At 39.1% G+C, this 7,275-nt stretch overlaps 1 long non-coding RNA gene across 1 annotated transcript; it reads left to right on the plus strand.

The window, feature by feature from the left end:
- Window positions 1-6,082: 6,082 nt before the first annotated feature.
- LOC117276265 (uncharacterized) lies at window positions 6,083-6,818 on the plus strand. Its single transcript, XR_004506504.2, has 2 exons — window positions 6,083-6,199; window positions 6,625-6,818. It is a non-coding gene; the product is annotated as an uncharacterized lncRNA (long non-coding RNA).
- Window positions 6,819-7,275: the final 457 nt, after the last annotated feature.

Consider the following 7,275-nt stretch of genomic DNA (forward strand, 5'->3'; position numbering starts at 1 on the left):
TCCTTCGGCTCAACATCCTCGAAGCCCAAATATGCATTTAGCGTATGCTGATCAAACCTCACCTTGAGGTTGCGTACTTTGGTCACCTTCATCCCTTTCTTTATATGAGCCACATTGGCATAGAATTCACGGACGAGGTATTCTTTGGAATCCTCTAATCTCTCGGTGAACCACATCCACCCCTTTCGTGCCCTGAACTGTCTTAATATAGTTGGATTGTACTTCTCCTAATACTTGAACAGAAACTGTCACTCAAGAGTTAGCGACCTTACTGGCCACCACATACGAAAACTAGTGAAGGCGGCCACACTGACAAAATAATCCTCTCACACCTCTTTATTATTTAATCTATCAAGCCATGTAGCTGTAGCATCTCCCCATATACCATCATTGGGGACGTCATGTGTAACGTGCCTCAGGGACTGGTGTATCTGATGGCTCAGAAGCTTGACTAGCACTCTCCGATCCCTCGGAGATGCTGTGAGAAGAAGACAGATCATCCCTGAGCTGGTAACTCCCCCTGCAGCCTCGACTGTGTGGTTGTCTGCTCCTCTTAGACAGAGGCTGAGTTTCCCTCTGACACCTCCCTAGACGGGATATAGGAGCTGGACTCGGAGAGGTCTGTACCTCTCCCTCTGTCGGCTGCTGTTTCTTTCTGATTGTCTTGGGCTGGCCAAGGGGCAAGGCATTTTACCTCGACCCCGGGAAGATTCACCTCATCCCTTTGAAGTGTCGCCTAGGCCTCTTGATTGAACCATTATCTGTATCAATCAGAGGAGATTGTTAGTTGCAATTCATTGATCAAACACATACAATAGACGTGTAGGTAAGGTAGAAACAATTGGACACAGTGGGGTTGTGAAATTGAGTCATGCCTGCAAGATAAGGGATATGCGGTCCGCACAATTTAACCTGCGGCCGTAGATGGGAACTCGCGGTCCGCACATTTCTGTCGAGCGATCATAGAAGGGAAGTGTGGTCCGCATATTTGAGGTTGCGGCCGCACTTCTGAGTCCCAAAATTGTGAACTCTCTGATGACATAAAAATGGTCAATCTGTGGCCGCAAGAGGAAATATGCGGCTCGCACATTTTGACTTGCGGCCGCAGATTCCTACCTCACATAATATTGCTACAAATCCATATATGTTGACTGCACAATTCAAGTGTGGCATTTTTCAAACAATTACGAACAGACAACTTTTTTATTCTAAGATTTTTCAATTTCTTGCACAAATAGGCATGGCAACATTGGAAAAGCATGAAATTTCACTAACTCAATCCCAGTAGAGCATGTATCAAGCTAACCCAGTTCAGATTTACCCCACATAGACACACAATGGAACTCTAATAACAGATGACCTAAAAAGAACTAAAAATCTACAAATTAAACTAACATAAAAATTAACTTAAAATTGAAGCATACCAGATAGAGTGAGTGCAATGAGTGACTAATCGATGTGGTCGTGTGTGTGGACAGTGAAAATCTCCAAGAACATTTAGCAGGGTAACAGTATTTTTCAAATTGGGAAAATGGTAAAATGAGGTCTCTTGTTCTATTTATACTAGCAATTTTGAGAATGGGGAAGAGACGAGTGAGGCCGCATATTTTAATATGCGGTCCGCACCCTACCAACTAGGTGAATATTCTTAGAACCTAATATGTGGTCCACACATTTTCAGGTGCGGCCGCAAATTTCACATAAAAATGTGTGGTCTGCACAAATAAAGTGCGGTCCGCACTTTTTTGAACACTTAGCCATATTTTCATCCACAATTCTTGTAAGTCACATGCATCCCTATAGCACACTTCAAATCAAGTTCGAACATAAATAACACCTAACTACAAAAAGAAAAAGAATAAAAAACATGGGCTACCTTCCAAGAAGCGCTTGATTTAACATCGCGGCATGACGCAGAATACCCTTAAGTGAAATGAATGACCGCCACAACATGGCTATCTCCAACCTTTCCAAAGTAGTGCTTCACCCGGTGACCATTGACTCGGAATATTTTATTATTTTTGTTCTTCAAGTAGAGAGCACCAAAAGGTGTCATACCCACAATTTCAAAAGGACCACTCCATTTGGATTTTAGCTTCCCGAAAAATATCCTCAACCTTGAGTTAAACAACAATACAAGATCGCCTACCTTGAAATCATTGTTCCAAATGTATTTGTCATGAAGATATTTCATCTTTTCTTTGTACAAGGACGAACTCGCATAAGCATGGTACCGAAACTCATCCAATTCATTCAAATGTGCAACCCTCAAGTTAGCGGCTACATGCCAATCAAGATTCAACTTCTTTAGATCCCACATGGCCTTGTGCTCTAGTTCCACCGAAAGATGATAAGCTTTCCCGAACACCAACCGATATGGCAATATTCTGATATATGTTTTGTAAGTCATCCGATAAGCCCAAAATGCGTCATCAAGCTTCTTGGACCAATTCGTCTGATTAGCATTCACTGTTTTGGACAAGATACTCTTTATCTCCCGATTGGAGACTTTCGCTTGCCCACTAGCTTGTGGGTGATAGGGAGTCGTGACTTTGTGAGTAACACCGTACTTGCTAAGTAAAGTGTCAAAAGCCTTGTTGCAAAAATGTGACCCCACATCGCTTATAATTGCACGTGGAGTACCAAACCCTGTGAAAATATTTTTCTTCAAGAAAGCCACCACACTTCTCGCCTTATTGTTAGGTAAAGCAACGGCCTCAACCCATTTGGACACATAATCCACCGCGACCAAGATATAGATGTTTCCACAAGAACTCACAAAAGGGTCCATGACGTAAAATATCAATCTCTAAAATGGTTGTGAGAGGCATTTCATTTTTCTTTGAGATTCCGCCTGCCCAGTGACATTCATCACATTTTTCACTAACTCACTAGCATCTTTGTAAAGAGTAGGCCAATAGAAACCGCAACTAAGCACTTTGGTCGCCGTTCTTGCTCCACCATGATGACCACCATATGGAGAAGAATGACAAGCCCCAAGAATTTTACCTTTCTCTTCTTCCGGTACACATCTTCTAATCACCCCATCCGTACAAATCCAGAAAAGGTATGGTTCATCCCAATAATAATCTTGACAATCCCATTTGAGTTTCTTCCTTTGGCTTGAAGAGAAGTCATCCGGAATGATTCCACACACAAGAAATTTGCTAAGTTCGCGAACCATGGCACCTCTTTCATTGAAATTTCCAAGAGTTTCTCATCGGGGAAAGGGACATTGATTTCAAGGCTATCATGCGGCCTCCCCTCCTCCTCCAAGCCAGACAAGTGGTCCGCCACTTGGTTTTCACTACCTTGTTTTTATCTTGGATGTCAATATGGTTGGCTAAGGACATGTCTGTCCCTCGCCTAGCATTGAGCATCGCTCTCGCATGCGCAGTCCAATCCTAAAGCTTGACACTCGCCTCGTGCATCCGCACCCAGCTTGTGCTTCGCCCGAGTATGTCTAGGCCAATGGACCCTTGATCGCATAGCTGAACCCAAGTTATGCTCACAATTCGATACGTGAGGCCCCTAATATAGGTGTTTCAAGTATCCAATCAACACAGAGGTCTTCATCCATGCTGGGTGCGGATGCACGAGGCGAGTGTCAAGCTTGAGGATTGGACTGTGCACGCGGGAGCGATGCTCAGTGCTAGGCGAGGGACAAACATGTCCTTAGCCAACCCCGGGTGCGCGCATGGATGAGATCCAAGATGAGAAGCACCACAGTTAGTCAAATCCTTGAGCCTAGACATCAGACGGGCGACACAGTTGAAGTAAGCCTCCAAGTCAAGCTTCACCACACACTACAACAAATTTGGCCTAAGACCACACTAATTTGAGACAACGCTGGGAAAGCGTTGCCCATAGTGTCTATGGGAACACTTTATAAGTGTAGCCTTTATTTTGAGCTTTTGACCACGGAGGTTTAAGCTACGTTTCTAAAGTGTACTTTCTAAACGTAAAGGCAACGCATTTTGAGGGTTGTCAAATCATAAAATATTTGGCAACACTTATTCACCTATGCACAATGCTTTTAAAGTGTGCTATCTTTTCAATCACAAAAACAACACTTAACAAGTGTGCTCTAAAATAAAGAAAAAAATTTCATCAAAAATTTCCCTCCATTATTTCTTTCAGTGAAATTTTCCCTATTTTGAAAGGGCAAAAGAAAGAATCGTCGAAATTTCCACCCTCTCTATAGACTCGTCAAAATCTTCATCTTCACCACTAAGCCGCTTGGTTCCACCGGTACCAAATCTAGCACCCCTGAAATTTTCTTCTCCATTGATCCAACACCTGCGTCTAAGAAAGAGAAATTTCAGCATTCAAAAGGTATAAATTATTTTATTTCTTTACATGTTCCTATACAGCGTAAATCCCTTTGATTCTTCTAGGTTTTTGCCAAAATTCCTCTTTATTAGGCTTTGTGGATTCGATTGTTCTTTGTATTAGGGTATTCAAGTGGTAAATCAACTAATTATTCCATGAGTGGGATTTATTTTTAAGTCACATTCCCCTAATTGAAGCCCAATTCACATAACCTAGAAGATTGAAGTACGTTACCCTTCCCTATACTTTTAATCTTCTCCAAAAAGCAAAAGAGAACCATCAAAATTCAAATAATTCATAGTCCACTCACTCTTTTGTTCTAATGTTTTGTATTTTCTTTTTGGATTGTGTTGTTAAAGGTCACTTGGTTCAGAAAGGTTAGTGGGTTCCTCTTATTTTGCATTTTTGCTCAAATGGGTTTCTTAAAGTTTCTATCTTTTGACGTTCTTGATCCAAATTTGCATCCATGATAATTTGCTTCGCTTATTGCTGCAGTATTTATACAGAAAGTGAGTTTCTTTCTCTTGTTATGTGTTTTCCTCAATTAAGTTTCTTAATATTACTCGCAATTTGTATCAATTGATCATTTATTTCACTTATGGCTGCATTGTTTATGAAATCTTCTTTTTTTTCCATTAGTTACATAAAGTAGGTTATACAATTTTTCTCAATTGGGTTTCTTAAAGTTTGTACCTTTTTGAAATTTCGATGCAAATCTACATCAATTGATTATTTGTTCGTTATCAAGGGTAAAATAGGTGAGATTTCGAGAAATAAATTGGGCATAACTTTGTTTGATCAACTATTCTCCACTCTCACTAGGAGGAGCAGAGATGGTACTACAACATAATTGTTTAATAAAGTTGTAACTTATGTTGTGTGTTTATTTAGGTTTTCTTCTTCAGGGAGTATCAAATTTTAGGCTAGGAGTTGTGTTCTGAGATTGTTCGACTAGTTATCCGCTAATTGAGTGTCTTTAATTCACTGAGCCAAAAATATAAAATGCTCTTATATGGGCATTGAAAGGCTAGTCAATGATATTTTGCAGTGAAATTTAAACATATCTGATAAACAAATTTAGCAAAGGAGTCTTGGACACAAAACATGAATAATACCTAACGATCGTACAAAATACTGATTTGCAAATGTCTGTACTTGAAATTGTCAATTGGTAATGAAGAGGAGTTATTATTCCATGTTTTCCTCTACTTCCTTGATTTTTGTCTTCCACGATGTCTCATCACAGTCTAAGTACCGAAATGCAGTGCCCTTATATATCATCTTCTTGTGGACTAGCAAAAATTGAGGAAGCATACAGATATTGAGCAGGTATTTCGGATTTCTGAGAAACATATCTGCATTTTTTGCATTTTTGCACTGTGTTTCACCATTTCAGCACATCGTTTTTGTGTTTCGGCATTCTTGCACTGCGTTTCTGCTCTTTGCATAGCGGTTTTTGCATTTTTGCGCAATATTTTAGCATTTTCTGAATATTGGCAGTGTTTCAGCATTTTTGCACAGTATTTCTGCGATTCTGCACAGTGTTTCTGCATTTCTCACAGTGTTTCAGCATTTCTGCACGGTATTTTTTAGTTTTTGCAGAGTTTCTGAAATTCCTACATTTCTTGAAAGTATTTTTGCATTTATGCAGAGTTTCTGCATTTTCTGCACAGCATTTAATTTTTTTTAGCATTTCTGGACTGTATTTTTTGCGTTTCTGCAAAGTTTTTCTGCAATTTGGTGCTAGGCTATGTGCAAATTAATTTCAGAAAATATGAAAATACAAAAGTGGAGGTTATAAGAGGCTATAAGAGGCCAAAATCTTCCACACTCTTCTGGTTCAACCCATGGTCCAATTCGTGAAAAGGTATTTAGACTCCACATTTCCACCAAACTTAAATATTTTCTGCTTTGTATTGAGTTTATTATCGAAATTTTTGGTTTTGAATTAGGTAATGTAGATCTTAGAGTTATTTTAGAACCTATAGAAAGATTAGCCACTAAATGTGGCGAGTTTCAACTTATTGTTGTCTTTGCTCTATTGTCCTTCGAGACGACTGTTGATGGCTAGTTTGCAAGACGACAGGCAAATGAGAGTGGACTTTTGGTTGCCTGGTTCTTTCCTAACACCAGATCTAAGAAACTAAACTATTTACCCTCTCTTGATTAGGACATGAATAAGTTGAGTAACAATGTATCTTCTTTTGTCAAAAAACCTGTGTTTTCAATGTTCTTACTTTGACGAAGGATCAAAGTTTAGTTTCTATCGGATTATAATTTTTTTATGTGTAGGAGAATGTGGGTGATGCAATTCGAAATGGTGGTGGAAAGTCAATTTGATCTTAATGTGAATGCGAAGAATTTTTGACTAATTAGGATGTCTAATATTCATGATACTATATAAATATATTCACTTTTGTAAAGTTTATTGTTAATGGGCATTTTGACTCATTGTTTTATTAGTATGTGTATTCATTTGAATTATTTTTTTCGGTACTTATTAGTTAATTTAGTTCTTTATATCATCAAAATATATGATAATAATGCATATGCTTGAAATAACCGTGATTACAGGATATATGCAAAATGTAAATTTTAAAAAAATTAAAATATAAATTGTATACCCTAGCCAAGATTGAAACGCTTTAAAGGTATGGCCATATATTTGTACTTCTACCATGTATATAAGCAAAGATTACGCTTTGTAAGTGTTTCTTTAGAAGCCACGGTTAACAAGTGTGGCATATAATGTACCAAAGGCCACGCTTTCAGAGTGTAGCTGTAAGGTATAAAAGCGTTGTCATATGGGGTGTAGTAAGCATTGTCTTTGTTATCTAATAGGCAACGCTTTTAAGCGTGGCTTGTAAGGCAACAGTTGAAAAGCGTGCCCTTAGGTCAAAGGTTATGCTAGTTTTGGCCACCCCCAATAAAGCGTTGCCTAAA

This window comes from Nicotiana tomentosiformis, chromosome 7, assembly GCF_000390325.3.
Source record: "Nicotiana tomentosiformis chromosome 7, ASM39032v3, whole genome shotgun sequence".
In the NCBI taxonomy this organism is placed as follows: Eukaryota; Viridiplantae; Streptophyta; class Magnoliopsida; order Solanales; family Solanaceae; genus Nicotiana; species Nicotiana tomentosiformis.